General features: G+C 41.7%; 1 pseudogene; it reads left to right on the top strand.

Annotated features, from left to right (window-relative positions):
• The first annotated feature begins 6,504 nt into the window (after positions 1 to 6,504).
• LOC115868758 lies at positions 6,505 to 6,602 on the top strand (annotated as a pseudogene).
• Positions 6,603 to 16,938: the final 10,336 nt, after the last annotated feature.

The following is a 16,938-nucleotide window of genomic DNA, read 5'->3' as shown; positions in this document are numbered from 1 at the left end:
AGTGGAGAGCAAATGTTTTGAGAATGATGAGGGCAACGAATGTACAAATGTGCTTTACACAATTGATGTATGTATGGATTGTGATAAGAGTTGTACGAGCCCCCAATAAAATGAGTTTTTAAAAAAGAAAGGTAATCTAATAGACTGTGGAAATGATTGAGTTATATCATTAATATCACATGCAAGTAAAATTTTGCTACAGTTCAATAAAAATTAGTTGGAGCGGTACATCACCAGGGAGTTGCCAGGAATTCAAGCTGGATTCAAAAGAGATCATTGATCAGGTATCAGACATCAAAGAACAAAAAGTCATATCACTGTAAATGAGGGGGAGTGCAGAGTGGGGATCGAAAGCCCATCTGTAGGCAACTGGACATCCCCTTACAGAAGGGTCATGAGAAGGAGATGAGCCAGTCAGGGTGCAGTGTAGCAACGATGAAACATACAACTTTCCTCTAGTTCCCCCCCCCACTATCATGATCCCAATTCTACCTTACAAATCTGGCTAGACCAGAGGATGTAGTACACTGGTACAAATAGGAACTGGAAATACAGGGAATCCAGGACAGATGAACCCCTCAGGATCAGTGGTGAGAGTGGTGATACCCAGAGGATGGAGGGAGGATGGGGTAGAAAGGAGGAACCGATTATAAGGATCTACATATAACTCCCTCCCTGGGGATGGACAACAGAAAAGTGGGTGAAGGGAGACATTGGACAGTGTAAGACATGACAAAATTATAATAATTTATAAATTATGAAGGGTTCATGATGGAGGGGGAAAATGAGAAGCTGATACCAAGAGTTCAAGTAGAAAGCAAATGTTTTGAGAATGATGACGACAACAAATATACAAATGTGCTGACACAATGAATGTATGTATGGATTGTGATAAGAGTTGTATGAGCCCCAATGAAATGATTAAAAAACAACCAAACCACAAAAGAGATCATTGAACAAGGGGTGTCAATGCTAATATCAGAGGAATCTTGGCTGAAAGTTGGAATACCAGACAGAGGTGTATCTGTGTTTTATTATGTAAAGCCATTTTATGATGTGTGGATCATAATGAATTTTGTAAACCCGTGAAGAATGGAAATTCCAGAACACTTAATTGTGTTCCTGCCAAAGAGGTACATAGACCAAAAGGCAGTCATTTTAAAGCACAAGGGGTACTGAGAGGTTTTCAGCAAAGGAAGTTGTGCAGTAGGGCTCTAATGGCGCCTTATGTTTCTTTGCTCGGTCTGAGGAGCCCATGACTGCAGAAGCTGGACTGTATGAAGAAATGCGAGGCTGAAGAAGAACATGGCATCAGATTACAGGAAGACTCATCAATAACCTGGAAAACGAGGGTGACAGCCTTGCTTGCTGAAATGAAAAGGACTTAACGTACACACAGATGACGATATAGGCTACGGCCATCTATATGGGTTACACCTCATTGTAAAGAAACCCAACCCCCCTCACAACTGGACCAATAAACAACGGGGTGATAATAAACAGAAAATATGGAAGTTGCCAAGGTATCATTTTACGTGGATCCACAAGCAATCCTCATGGAAGCTGCAGTTGCGAACTCAAACTTCATTGTGCTCCCATGTCGGGCAAATCTGCTGCACAAGACCTCTGGAAAATGCTCAAGAGCAAAGAGGTCACTTTGAAAACTCCGGTGCATTTTACCCAAGCCGTGATGTTGTCAGTGCCTTCCCATGCATGCGCAAGCTGCACGGTGAGTAAGGAAGACCGAAGAATTGATGCCTTTGTGTTAGGATATTAGTGGAGAAGATGGAATGCACCATGAACTGCTAGAAGAACTAGCACATCTGTCTTGGAAGAAGTACAGCCAGATGCTCCTTAGAGCAAGGAAGGCGAGACTCCACCTCACAGGTTTGGACATGCTATCAGGAGAAACACGGCATCGTGCTTGGCAAAATAGAGGGAGACACTTACCAAGGTAGATTGATATAGTGGCTGTAGCATTTGGCTCAACCTTAGCCAAGATTAGGGGATGACAGAGGAGCAGGCAGTATTTTGTTGCTACACTCCCTAACAATAACAACAATGATTTTCAAAAGCAGGTCTGTCTCATTTTTCAAATGATCATTTCCATTTAAATGATGTATTTCATTGCTGTATAAGATTTTATCCTTCAAAAATGACCGTTCCACTGTATCCGTCCTCGCTCCTTATGAGACAATGACACTCCTCCCATTGAGGAGTAGTGTCACATCCTCTTGTCTTGAGCAGGGATTCCCTTGGGAACTGCATTGACCAATAGAGTACAGTGGAAATGGACACGCTATACCTTCCCACGGTGGTGGTGTTGGGTGCTGTCCAATTGATTCTCCCTCAATGCGACGCCATGGGGCAGGACGCGTGCGTATCTTTATGAACTCGCATCATCAGGGTTTCCTCTCCTCCGTTGCTGAGTGGAATCAAGTCCTACCCCTCAGCAGCTGAGCATTTAACCTGTTTAACCTCTGTCTTGTCCCTTTGGTTCATTTTCTCTTGGAATCCAGCCACTATGCACTGCGGCAGTCAATGACCCAGTGGAGAAGCTGCATGCAGCGTTCCACCCAGCATAGGAGGCATGCAGCAAGCCTAGATGAGTTTACTGCTTAGACCCTGGGCACAGCTGATTTCTGTCCGGGGAAATTTCGTGTAACACTTTAATTAGCCTTAAGGGACTTGGAAGTTGGCAAAGATTTGCATACTTTTCCCCCCTTCTTCATTCTTTATTTATGAACTGCCAAGTTCTTTTGAGAGAACAACAGTACAGTTTTATATTAACAATGAAATACATTATTTGGGAGGAAGCAATGAAGAATGAGATTGAAGAAACTAACTTAGGGTTTATCAACCATTTCAATCTATGAAAACATTGCAGCATATAACCTTAACTAACATTGTCTTGATTCTTCAATGTAGATAAAATATAAACTTTCATTTTTCATTAAAAACAGACAGCTATTAAACTCTGATTTTCCCCTAAGTCCCACCCAAATGAACATACGAGCATCTCTACTTGCTCTCAGCAGTGGTGCACTCCTTGATAAAATTGTACTAAATGGGCATGAAGTGCTTTCTTCCTTTGATTATTTTTCCTTTCTTTTCTTCCTCCCCCCCCCACCATAATTCTGTGAAGTTGCTGATAACAAGCTGCAAATCTGCAAATCTGACTCTTATATTTAAAACTCAAAGGAAAAAATTAGTACAAATTCCTGAAAGAAGATTGGCACCCATTGCCATTGCTGAATTCTTTCCTCAAGTAATGTCTGCCCTGTTGCTTCAATCCTGAAGGGCTAAAGATATTGAAGATAATTATTAAAATCATATGAGGGACAAATAGATGCAGAAAGATGGTCCTCATAGTAGTGTTGGTGACTTCTAAAATGTAAAAAAAAACCAACTCAAACACATAAAATGTGTTAAGGATGGTGTACTGCAAGCAATGAACCAAATGCTATGTGTCACTTATAAATGATGCTTATGAAGAATATTTAATAACGAGAAATTTGGCATAAAAGCATGCTAGAAACTATAAGCAGATCGTGATTGTGTGCAAAAAAAGAAAGGAGTAGAAAAGAGGAGATGCTAAGTAAAACTGGGATGCGAGATTCAATGTTCTTGTTTATAAGAGGACTGTGTTACTGTTATAACAAGAATTCGTTTAAAGTAATTGTTAGATGCATGAGAATGCCTGATGGTAACCGGAGAGAAAGAGACCCTGTTGAGCTGTGGACAACAAGAAACGGCACGTAAATATGGAAGTGTTTCCTTTAGGATCATTCTTCTGTTCTATGACCCAGAGAGAAGAGGCATCTGGAAGTAACTGTGTCAGCGGGACACACGTGGACTCCACTCTCCTTTCTCTATTTCTCCTCGAAAGAAAGAGTCTGCCTGAATTCTTTGCCTAAGTCCTTCAATCCTCCAACATCACACAGTTGGAGTCAACAATGGCATTCTATTTATCAGTAGGTTGGAATCACATTTTACTTTTAAAAATCAAACTATAGCAAATGTGCATCAGGAATGGCAAAGGCTTATTTAAGAAAACAAAATATCTACCTGATCACAGAACAAAAAATCATATCATTGTAAATGAGGGTAAGTGCAGAGTGGGGACCCAAAGCCCATCTGTAGGCAACTGGACACCCCCTTACAGATGGGTCTCAGGGAGGAGACGAGCCAGTCAGGGTACAGCGTAGCAACGATGAAACATACAACTTTCCTCTAATTCTTAAATGCTTCCTCCGCCCTCCATTATCACTCCAATTCTACCTTACAAATCCAGCTAGAGCAGAGGATGCACGCTGGTACAGATAGGAACTGGAAACACAGGGAATCCAGGACACATGATCCCTTCAGGACCAGTGGTGAGCATGGCATACCAGGAGGGTGAAGCAAAGGTGGGGTAGAAAGGGGGAACTGATTACAAGGATCTACATATAATCCCCTCCCTGGGGGACAGACAGCAGAAAAGTGGGTGAAGGAGACGTCGGACAATAAAGACATGACAAAATAATAATAATTTATAAATTATCAAGAGTTCATGAGGGAGGTGGGTAGGGAGGGAGGGGAAAAATGAGGAGCTGATACCAAGGGCTCAAGTAGAAAGCAAATGTTTTGAGAATGATGATGGTAACAAATGTACAAATATGCTTGACACAATGGATGGATGGATGGATGGATTGTGATAAGAGCTGTACGAGCCTCTAATAAAATGATTTAAAAATAATATCTACCTGAAGACATCTGAAGAATGTATAGAGATATTTATTATATTGTCAGAGGTTAAGACTGAATATGGGGGGGGCGGGGAACAAACAAACTTAAAGCGAGAGAGGAAACACCTACTGGGTATGGATTTAGCAAAATAGAAGTAGTTGAACTATCATGTGCTGCCGTAAGCAAAAGTTAGAAAAGAGGTTAGCCTGGATTAGAAGGATGGGGATAGGTCCAGATATGTAAATTATCTTGATCTTCTGTAACAATTTGGGTTTTCAAAGTGATCTGGGGTTGCATGCCTGTGATCTTTTTGGCTTATGCTTTGTTGTGAGCCCTCATGGTGGCGTGGTGATGTGTTGGGCTGTGATCTGTGTGGTCAGCAGTGTGAAGCCACCAGTAGCTTCAGTGGAGAAAGACGAGGCTTCCTCCTCTTGTAAACAGTGACAGGCTCAGAAACCCACAGGGCTCAGACTGCATAGCAGAGTTTGGGTTGTATTGTTGTTATGAGCATGCTATTAAGGTATAGTTTACATGGGTACTTGGAACACAAATTCCAGATTTGCGAGACGATCAGAAAGTTTGCTCTTTTCCCACTGCAATTTTAATCTTGCGTGATTTTGGCTTTCTTCTTTATTACACACTTTTGTTTAGATGGTTCTCCCGAGCTTCTGTTAAAAGTGACAGAAAGATGTGGGAGTTGATGGGGGGGTGGGGGTTGACCAGCACGGTGAGCATTACACCACTGAGCATGTGAAGATGACAGAAGTGGCCAACGTGTTGTTATATATTTGCATATACACATGTGTTTACCACAGTTGTAACTGTTCACAGGTTAATGCAAAACGTTTAAAGTAGTATTTAGACTGTCCATGTGTGCCTTCTCTCTGCAGGCTTTCAAAATAATTCCACGAAACCTTTGCAGATCTGAAATGAATTTTCCTGACATTCTGGCTAATACCTTTTTCCTTTTTTTGGTCCCACATAAAACAACAGTTTTTATATTTATTTGTTTGGGACGAAATTGTTTGTCTCCAGACTCCAAATCCACTTCTGTTGAACTTTTGCTCCTTTTCCCGTTTCAGTGGCTCGGACCTCCGTTAGGTTTGAGGGATAGGGAATCATCTGGAGGGATTTTTGAAACACGGAGGTATGTTGACACAGCCCGTCTCAAGAAACGAAGTCAGGTCGGGGGTTTAAGTGGAGAGAAAATGTTTTGAGAATGATGTACAAATGCGCTTTACACAATTGATGTGTGTATGGATTGCGATAACAGTTGTATGAGCCCCTAATAAAATGTTTTTTAAAAAAAAGAAACGAAATCAGTTACGCCACTCTTCTTCGTGTGGTTGAACTAAATAAAAATCACGATAGACTAATCACGGAAAAACAAAGAAGCGCCAGCCATCAACAATGATGTCCTGTGAAACCCTCCCTCTGTGTGGTTCTCTTTCTCCCACACACCCCGCCCACACCCATCCTTCCTCCCCTTCTCAATATCCTAGCCCCCTCTCCTTGTTCCTGCCCCCAGCTGATATCGTTTGGACTCATCAATATCATTATCATTTATATATCTTTAGAGTAGAGATAAGCGACAAATAACGTTACCTGTACCTTGTTTCAAGCCAGTCTCCCCTCCCCGGAAGGAGACCATTAGATAGTGCTCGCTTCGGCAGCACATACAAGGGCGTACCCCCACACCCCCAAAACAGGAAAAAGTTCCACTAGGCGGAGCTTTCATAGTAAGCATATGGGAGGAAATCCGCTGTTTTTTTTTGGGGGGGGGTACTCGTATACTAAAATTGGAACGACACAGAAGACCAGCGTGGCGCCTGCACAAGGATGACACGCAAATCCGTGAAGCGGACATAGTTCCACGCAGAATAACCGCTCTCCCGGGACCAGGAGACTTTAGCTGGGTCTCTTTTCACGGGGGTTGTAGCTGACTTCCACGAGGTAGGGTCCTTCCAGAAAGCCTCAGTTCACCTCCGTTTGTAACTTAAAAAACAAAACAAACCATGAAAGAGAATTGTTCTCTTACTAAATCCATTTTATAGGCCGGATATTTAGCGGTGACAATTCTTTGTTAATACAGTTATGACATTCTTCACAAAGTAATCAGTTATCAGAAATCTGTTATCCAATTCTTATTTCCACAAATAGTCTTCTCTTTGACAAAGCAAACAAACAACAACAGGACATGAGAGTCGGTTACAGAGCACATCTTGCCTGATAATACATCTTTAAAAATGTCTTCTTTGTCCCCCTTATGTAAACAATTCTAACCAGTGTTTCTCACACCTTCGGCTGCAAGCGTTTCTCATCCCTGTAAGAAGCAGCATACTCTTGTTTGCCACGGTGGTTCCCAGGATCAGCACTCTGTAGTACACGCAAGCAAAAACAAGAAGGCTCCCTGCCACCCACAGGGACCTTACAGGACAGGGCAGAATTGCTCCTGTGGGTTTCTGAGACTGTAACTGTTTGCAGGAGTAGAAAGTCCCGTCTGTCTCCTGAGGGAGTAGAAAGTCCCCTCGGCCAACTTTGCAGATCGCAGCCCAACTCATAACCATTATGCTGCCAGGACTCCCACGTGTAGTATACAGAGTATGTCCCTTAGGACTGTGTTGCATCTAGTGAGCACATCTTTGTCATTCAGCTGTTATACTTGATTCAAGTAGGAGCCATGTGCTTTGGACATGATTCATACATGAGCCAAGTGCTTAATTCACACCTACGCTTTGTTGTTATTAACATTAATCCTTTTGAATGTCCTTGTTTTATAAGGTAATTTTAGTGGAATTAACCGTGAATGACTCAAGATTATGTAATTAATTACAGTCAGCTTCAAGCATAATAACGGTTTAATTCCTTAGCCACCCAGCCTGACATCTCAGCCGAACCACACTTCCCGCTGGCCACTGCAGCGTAGGGGCGCGGTTCAGCTTGGTGGTTTGTAGGGTCTCCGAGAATTGTATACATTATATTTACTTTTTTCTGAAAAACTCAGGGATGAGTCACGTGTGTGCCGTTTTGTGGGGCCAAAGGACTTCAAGAAAATTAAGGGAACTACTTTCAGCAATTCCTGATGCTGTCTTCCTGAACACTCGTTTCAAAGCAATTTAATTGGTGCGATTTTTTTTTAGTTCCCGTGGTCATAGCCATTTGGTTAAAAAATTAAATAATTGAATGGTTTCTTACTGTTTCTCAGTCTTGAATATATTATATGTGACTCCAGGAGGGGAAATCACATGGTCTCCAGACTGTTTTAAGCATAGCACCCTATCGATGGGAATGAGGGGTAGGGCAGAGTGGAGACCCACAGCTCATCTGTAGACAATTGGACATCCCCTTACAGAAGGATCACAAGGAAGAAATGAGCCAGTCAGGGTGCAGTATAGCACGGATGAAACATACACCTTTCCCTTAGTTCTTTAATGCTCCCTCCCCACCACTGTCATGACCCCAATCCTACCTTAGAAATCCAGCTAGACCAGAGCATGTACCCTGGAACAGATCAGAGCTGGAAACACAGGGATCCAGGACAGATGAGCCCCTCAGGACCAATAATGAGAGTAGTGATGCCAGGAAGGCAGGGTAAGGTGGGGGGGAGAAAGTGGGAACTGATCACAATGATCTACCTACAACCCTTTCCTTGGGGAACGGACAACAGAAAAGTGGGTGAAGGGAGACATTGGTCAGCATAAGACATTAAAAAAATCATATATATATGATCAAGGGTTCATGAGAGAGGGGGTAAAATGAGGAGCTGATACCAAGGGTTCAAATAGAAAGAAAATGTTTTGAAAATGATGATGGCAACATATGTACAAATGTGCTTGACACAATGGATGGGTGGATGAATTATGATAAGAGCTGTAAGAGCGCCCAGTAAAATGATTTTAAAAAATCCCCAAAACATAGCAACCCCCTCCTTTCTGTCAACAGCTTTATTGAGGTATCACTTACTTATCATATCATTCAGTTCTTTTAAAGGAACAATGAAGTGATTTTTAGTGAATTTACAGAGTTAAGGGACTTTCAGTATGATCACAGTTTAGGATATTTCCATTACCCCTAGGAGACCCCTTACGTCCGTTTTCCTAACTCCCCATTCCCATCTCCTGCCCCCAGGCAGCCACTCCTCTACTTTCTGACCCTACTAATGTGCCTCTTCTGGAAATTTCATGTAAATGGAATCATATACAATACTTGTTCTTTCATGTCTGGCTTCTTTCACTGAGCATAATGTTGTTGTTTTTTATGGTCATCTGCTTTTGTAGAATGTGCTAATACTTTATCCTTTTTTATTGCCAGATTGTGTTTTATAGAAGTATATTGTGTTTTGTTTATCTCTTCATGGATTTTTAAGCATGTTGGCTACTTCTACTTTGTGGCTATTATATATAATGCTGCTATGAACATTTACATACGAGTCTGCATGGGGATTTACATCTTCACTCTGCTTGGGAGTATGGAATGGAATTTCTGACTCATAGACTAACTTGATGCTTAACTTTTTAAGAAACTATCAAATGGTTTTTCCAAAGTGGCTGCATCATTATGCATTCCCTCAAGCATTGTCTGAGGGCTCTGATTTCTCCACATCCTCCCCAACACTTGTTGCTTGTCTTTTTAAGTTCTAGCTATGAACATTGGCATAAACTGGTATCTTTGGGAATCCATCACAAGGTTGGATATAAACCCCCTCCCCTCAAGGGAATGAATAACAAATGTGGGTGAAGGAAGACAACAGACAGCGTAAGGTACAAAATAATAATAACAATATATACTTTATCAAAGATTCACGAGGGTGGGAGGGGAGGGAGGGAAAATGTTTTGGAAACGATGGGAACATTTGTACCAGTAGGCTAGATACCATTGATGTGTTGACAGCTAAAAGAGCTGTAAGAGCCCCAGTACAATGATTTTAAAAATAAATAAATATACTGGTATCTTGCGGTTTTGATTTGCATCTCTGATGGCCAATAATATTAAGCATCTTTTCATGTGGTTCATTGCCTATTTATATATCTTTTTTGTCAAAATGTCCATTCAATTTTTTTTTCTTTTACCCATTTTTGGATCTCTTTGAGTAACCATGGCCAAACATGATTAAGCTCTAGGCTGCTATTCAAAAGGTCAGTGGTTCCAACCCACAAGTTGCTCTAGGGTAGAAAAGACCAGATGACCTAGTCCCACAGCGATTGGTCTTGGAAAGTCTGGGGGCAGCTCTACTCTGTTGTACAGGATTGCTATGAGTCAGAATCATTTTAACAGCAAGCAACACCAATCTTCTTACTGTTGAATTTATGATTCCATTAAATTTTCTGGATACATGATCTACAAATCTTTATCGGATACATGATTTACAAATACTTTCTTCCGCTTTGACCTTTTTCCATCTCTCTCTCTCTCTCTTTTTATTTAATGGTGTCTTCAAAATCACAAACGCCTTAAAAGGTCCAATTTATATGCTTTTGTATTGCAACTAAGAAATTTCTGCCTAACACGAGGTTATAATGATTTGCTCCTATGTTTTCTTCCAAGAGTCTTATACTTTTAGCTCTTATATTTAGGCCTATGATCCATTTTGAGGGATTTTTTGTGTGTACTGGGAGATAAAGATTTAAATTCATTTCTTTGCATATGGATACCCAATTGTCCCAGCACCATTTGTTGAAAAGACTATCACTCCACATTGAAGGCCGCTGGCACCTTTGTTGAAAATCAATTGAGCATAATGTACGGGCCTTTGCTATGCTAATATATGTTGTGAATCTCCAACCGGGAGGATATACAAATGCTTCCCAAACAGTTTTCAACCAGGAATCCCACCCTCATCCCGCCTTTTTAGGAGTACAGACTTTCCATAGTCCTCACTGCTGCCTGTGGAGCAAGCTTTAGAGAATGCTTTTCTTCTGTATTTAGAGGTCTAACAACTTCCCATTTTCTTGTTGTGACAGCTAGAGCCTGAGGGTCATGTTTAAATTGCAAAACCAAAGATAATTTCAAGTAATATGCTTAATGCAATGGCATCTCATTATACAGAAATGTATGTAAAGGCTGATGAACATATTTGTTACTGAGTAAGCCTGTATTCTATTCATGTTCCTACAAAGAATTAGTCTCTGAATCCCACAGATGCAGTTTCCACTCTGTGCCATAGGGTCTCCTGGAATCAGAATCGACTCGATGGCAGTGAGTTTGAGAAATGAAAGGGAATGTTCTTTTTAAAAATATATATTTTTTATTAAAAGATCATTTTATTGGATTATTAATCTTGTTACAATCCATACATTGATTGCATCAGGCATATTTGTACATATGTTGCCTTCATTTCTAGACATTTACTTTCTATTGAGCCCTTGGTATCAACTCCTCATTTTTTCCCTTTCACTCTGCTCCCTCATACCTTGATAGATTAAAAATTTTTGTTTATATCTTACACCAACCGTGATCTCCCTTCCCCAGTATTTTCTGTTGTTCTTCCCACCGGAGAGGGGTGTATGGTTATGTGCCGATCGTTGATCGTTGGGATCGGTTCCTCCTTTCTCCCTTCCTCTCCCTCCCTTTATCCCTGCCCTTCTGGTATCGCTATTCCCACTCCTGTTCCTGGATTCCATGAGTCCCGAGCCCCCATCTCTTTTCTATACCTGTGATCATGTTGCAGTCCAGTCTGGATTGAGAAGCAGGACTGGGGTCATGACAGTGGGGGGTGAGGAAACCTCAAGGAACCAGAGGAATGTTGTGTGTTTCATGATGCTTTACCGCACCCTGTTGACTCATCCCTTCCCTGGGCCCGCCCCCTCTGTGGGGGGATTGTTCCATTGTCTGCAGATGGGCTTTGGGTCTCTGCTACACACACACACACACACACACACACACACACACACACACACACAGAGCCCCTCTCCTGTTCTCAACAAAATGTTTTCGTTTCTTAGGTGTCTGCTGATGCCTATTACCCGGTCCTGATGACTCCTCATGATTGCACCAATGGTGTGCTCCTTCCATGTGGGCTTGTTGCTTCTCTGCTGGATGGCTACCTGTTTAACTTCAAGTGTTTAAGACCCCAGACATATCTTTTAATAGCTGGGCACCACCCGTATTCTTCACCACATTTGTTTATGCACCCGTTTTGTCTTTAGCAATTGTATTGGGAGGGTAAGCATTTCAGAATACTGATTTGTTAGAACAAAGTGTATTTTTGTTGAGGGAGGGTATGAGCAGAGGCCCAAAGTCCATCCACTACCACAGTGTATTGTCATATAAATATATGTATATAGGCCAATACCTCTATTTTTGTGGATTAATGTATTTACTTATGTACACACCTATGCTTATACCTCTATCCATTGCTTTGCTTCCTAGGTTCATTTCCTTTTACCTTCCTCTTGCCCCACCATCACTTTCCCCCTATTTCTGCCTCTTAGAACTTCCCCTTAGCTAGTTTGTTGTTGCTCTGACACCCTCAGGATCTCTATCTCCTCCTTGTTGTTGACTCTAACTCCCTAGTTGTTCCACTGTCTATGGCACTGCCTGCTCCCCACATCCTTCCCCTGCCACCCTTGCTCCCCAAGAGCCCTTGGGGCCAGAAAGGGAATGTTCTTATAGGCATTTTGAATGAATTTTTTAAAGGAGAATTTTGTATGGTGTGTTTAAGTTTTCCAGTAACACCAGCTGAAATGGATTCATATTACCCAAACTAATGTGGTGATTTTCTAACCTTGCTTCATCATTCTGTTAATGATTTAGTGTTTGTATGATTTCAAGATTTTTATATGTACATATGTGTATATGCATGTATATATAAAACATATATATCCTACACACACAGGCAAGGAAAAAGCTATTTCTCTAAAATAATAGAAACCTTTGTCAACAAGAAAATCAATATATGAAGCTACTGTTTCTCAATAGCTTCATCTATTACTTCATCTCAATACTTCATCTAGGTAGTATTTCCATATCTCTAACACTTCCCCCCAAATTCTACATTCTTCCATTTATACTATGTCAAAACAGCACCTTTAGTATCCTCAAGGAACTAGAATTGTGTTCCTTTCCAATGTTAATTGAGTTTGGGGAACAGAAAAGAAGTCTAAAGGGGCAAGCTCAGGGCTGTAGGTCACATGGGGCAAGTTTTCCCCCTGAAAATCTCTTAGAGCAGCAGCCCTTGAAGAGTGAGCAACTACATGGTCATGATGAGGCAAAATTCACTGGCATAACTTTGCTGGTCTTCTTCTGACCGATGCAGTTTTCAGCTTCCTTGAAATCAACAGTAAGTCCCTGTGACCATCCCGTGTCCTTTAAGAAAACTTATTGAGATCATCCCTCTGGGATTCCAAAAACAGAACTGCCTTAAACTTCACTGGTCTAGCAGGTGCCCGTGGAAGCCCCTGCTTTAATTTGATCTTTTCCTTCAATGGAAGGCACCCTAATGAGATAAGACAAGTAAGTTATATCCATCAATCACCGAGACATGTTTGAACTTGTTTTGCTTGCATAAAGCCTGTGCATGATGAACTGAAACTTAGCAATGGTTGTTTAGTTACCCTAGTGGGTGTATGTTTATCCATGTATAAAAGGATGGTATGAATGAGTTTCCAGATACATAATAATAGCAATGATAATTTACTTTTGCACATTCTACTATACCGAATAACCTGTATCATAGAGAATACGCTGCCATAGCCATTGAGTTGGTTCAGGTTCATAGTGACCATATATGTACAAAGAAGGGAGCCAGGCCCAGCCCTGCACCCTCCTCACAGTGTTCATTTTTGAGATCAGCGTTGGAGCCGCTGCGTTCGTGTTTCACGGATCTTCTTTTACTTTACTGAGCATGGTGTCCTTTTCCAGGGACTGGGCTCTCCTGAGACCTTGTCCCCAGTGTGGGAGACAGAGACTCTGTCCCCGCCTCTAAGCAGCACGATCTAGCTGTACTTCTATCCAGACAGACTGGCTTGTTCTAGTCGTTCCCGATGTTTTCACTACTCTTCTCCGACGCCTTGATTCAAAGGCATCAGTCTTCCTTCGATCTTCCTTATTCATCATCTAGCTCTCCCATTCATATAAGGCGATTGAAAATACTGTGGCTTGGGTCAAGTAGACCCTAGTCCTTCAAGTGACATCTTTGCTCTTTAACCCTTTAAAGAGGTTTGGGGAGGTAGATTTGCCCAGGGCAGCACGTCATTTGATGTCTTGACTGGTGCTTCCATGAGTGTTGATTGTGTATGCATGTACAATGAAGGCTTGGACAACTTCTTTCCGTTTATCATCACGTTGGCTATTGGCCCAGTTGTGAACATTTTTGTTCCCCTAACATTGAGTTGCTATCCAGACTGAAGGCTGCTTGCTATTTTGATTTCCACCAGCTAGGGCTTCAAGTCCTCCGCACTTTCCACGCGCAAGGCTGTGTCGTGTGAATCACATCCATCATAAATGAGCCTTCCGCCAAACCCGATGCCACATTCTTCTTCAGTAGTAAGATGTTCGCCATATTGAGGACAGGACGAGAAATGGGAAGCCTTCTTCCCCCGTCAATGTCCGAGTACCATGTGTTTTTGTGGCTATTTTTATTTCAACTATTCCAACCATGCGCAATGGTTCCCTGGGCTGATTTTTCAGAAGCATGTCACCCGTCCTGTATTAGGGGCGTTTAATTGTGTTCTATTATATCACTTGTTATCTGAAACCATGCTTGATGTTTGCTCAGCATCTTAAGGTTTCCTTGCTTTCTTCTGGCTTCTTGGGTGACCATTGACTTTCTTAAGGGGCCACACACAGATTTTGAATTTAGTAGGTCTCTCGTCTATGCTTGATTTTTCTCTCTCTCTCTCTTTCTCCCTATGGTATGTTGTAATTACCTGCAAAGCTCTATCTTCAAAGGGGACAGGGTTTGCTAGAAGACAGTGTGAAGTTAAATAGTTAAAGCTGCCTCAGCCTCCCATGATCTGGTACAAAGCTCTTGTTTGCTGTAGGCAGATGTAGATGGCATCATAGCTCATAGGGTAATATCTTGGAAATGGTTCAATTGTTACTTTGATGTCCTGCCGGGGTGGGGAGAGAATGGAGAAAGTTGAGATTTCACACAAATGTTAGGGCATCCATGTATCAGGGAAATCTCATTTCACTCAGACCCCCAATTCTGCTAAAGGAGGGAAAAAATTACCCCTCTGAGCTACACAGTAAGCAGTTTCAGAGTGTTGGATGGAATGTTGATCAGGCATGGCCTGGAACAAACAAGAGGCAGTCCATGGCACAAGAAATTAGTGACAGCAGTTTGTTTATGTATCCCGAGAATGTCAAATTCTTAAACTGCCAGAAGAATGAACAAATCTATCTAAAAATTAGTAGGAGGGGCTAATCAAAGGCAAAGGCAATATTAGTGGAAGATTGTGTTAGACAGGGTTCTCTAGAGAGATAAAACCAAATTCCTGATAATATAATATATTTATTTATAAAGATAATTAGATATATAACGAGAAATGAACTGTTAAATCATATACAGATAAATATACAATACAAGAAATAAACAGTTAAATTAGAAAGCACTATAAATGGCTTAGTGCAACTCACGTCCGTGAAAGAAAGTTGAGAGACTAGCAGTCCTTCAAGTCTCTCTCTGATGCCAGATCTTCCTCTATTTGTAGAGAGAGAGCTAGGCTATGTCAGCACAGCAGCCAATCACAAGGCAGGTCACCAACCACCAGTCCCCAGCTCCAGAGAAGTCTTAAAGGGACCTCAACTTACAGCAACACAGTCCACAGGCTAGGCGTCCCACAGGCAGTGTAGCCTTTAAATTGAGGCACAGAACAAGCAAGGCAGCTGCACACTGGTCTGATGATCACAGAGCGAGAGACAAGAAAGGCAAGGCTCACCAAGCCATCCATCTCTCCGCCCCTCAGTCAATCCCACCTGTGTTTATCAGCCAGGCTGGCACAATAAACTATCTCAAAGATCTTTATGCCCCAGGAAGATGATCAATAAGACTCTCTACCATAAATTAACAAGGAGGTTTTTGAAAGGGGGCCAAAGACATAAATCTAGGAATGGATTTGGGGCTCCCACTAAATCCTAGCTGCGATTTAAGAACAATTAATTCTTACATTATGGCCCTGCTTGATATTTGCTCAAGAAGGGAACACAGAAGATATGGGTGCTACGAAAAGGTATGGTGAAGAATTTAGATGGTGCCCGGCTATCAGATAAAGTAGTATCTGGGGTCTTAAAGGCTTGTTTCCAAACAAGCAGCCATCTAAAAGAGATGTCAGCTAAGTCCACATGGAAGAAGCACACCCACACCAGTCACCAAAGGATGGTAAATTATATAGTCCAAAGTCGAAACTGGGAATAGTATCAGAGCCTAAATTGTGAGAATCTGGTTTTAAGAAGGCTAGAGATGACAGTGGGAGCCCAAGATACGTTTGTGAGATCGACATAGAAAATAACCCCCCAGTGATTCCACTCTATCCATAATTGAGGGGTGTGAAGAAACTGGTTACCAAACAGTGCATTGAAGAGATGACAGAGAAGATCAAAATGATAAACTTGATTTAAATGGTTAAAACCCCCTCTGATGCACATTAGGCCTGATCTAGTTTTTAACACTTTCTGTATATGGGGGCTTATCTCAGATGTCTTTGGTCATTGGGAGTGATCTTCTTGAATTTTTGTTATGTTTTTCTGTTTTTCAATATATGAAACCCAGGATTGATGAAACTATAGGGACAGCAAGTAGAATAAGAGTATATGAGGGGTACAGAGGTGAGGGGTGAGGCAAAAGGGAGCTGATGTCAAGGAGTCCAGGAAGGAAAAGAATGTTTTGAAACTGATTGTGGTGACAATTGTACAATACTGCTTGATGTGATTGAACTATGGAATGATATGATTTCTGTCTTAGCTCCAATAAAATTTTTTCTTTTTTAAGAGAAAAACGAGAAGAGGAAGTAAGATAGATGAAGAAGAAAAAGTGCCAGAATACTCCTTAGAATCGAGGATGGGTGGAATTCTTGTCGCATACTTTGGGCTTGCTGTCAGGAGAAACCAGTCCTCATGCTCGGCAAAGTAAAAGGTAAGTGAAAGAGGGAGATCACAGAAAAAAGTGCATGGACATAATGGTTGGCACAGTGGGCTCAAGTGTGGCAGCCATCATGAGACTGCATAGGACCGGGCAGCGAACCTGAATGCACTAGATGTCAACTAACATCA

This window comes from Echinops telfairi, unplaced genomic scaffold, assembly GCF_000313985.2.
Source record: "Echinops telfairi isolate 266 unplaced genomic scaffold, ASM31398v2 ScPeMD7_1;HRSCAF=3_0, whole genome shotgun sequence".
NCBI lineage: Eukaryota > Metazoa > Chordata > Mammalia > Afrosoricida > Tenrecidae > Echinops > Echinops telfairi.
This window is presented reverse-complemented; position numbering and strand designations above follow the sequence as displayed.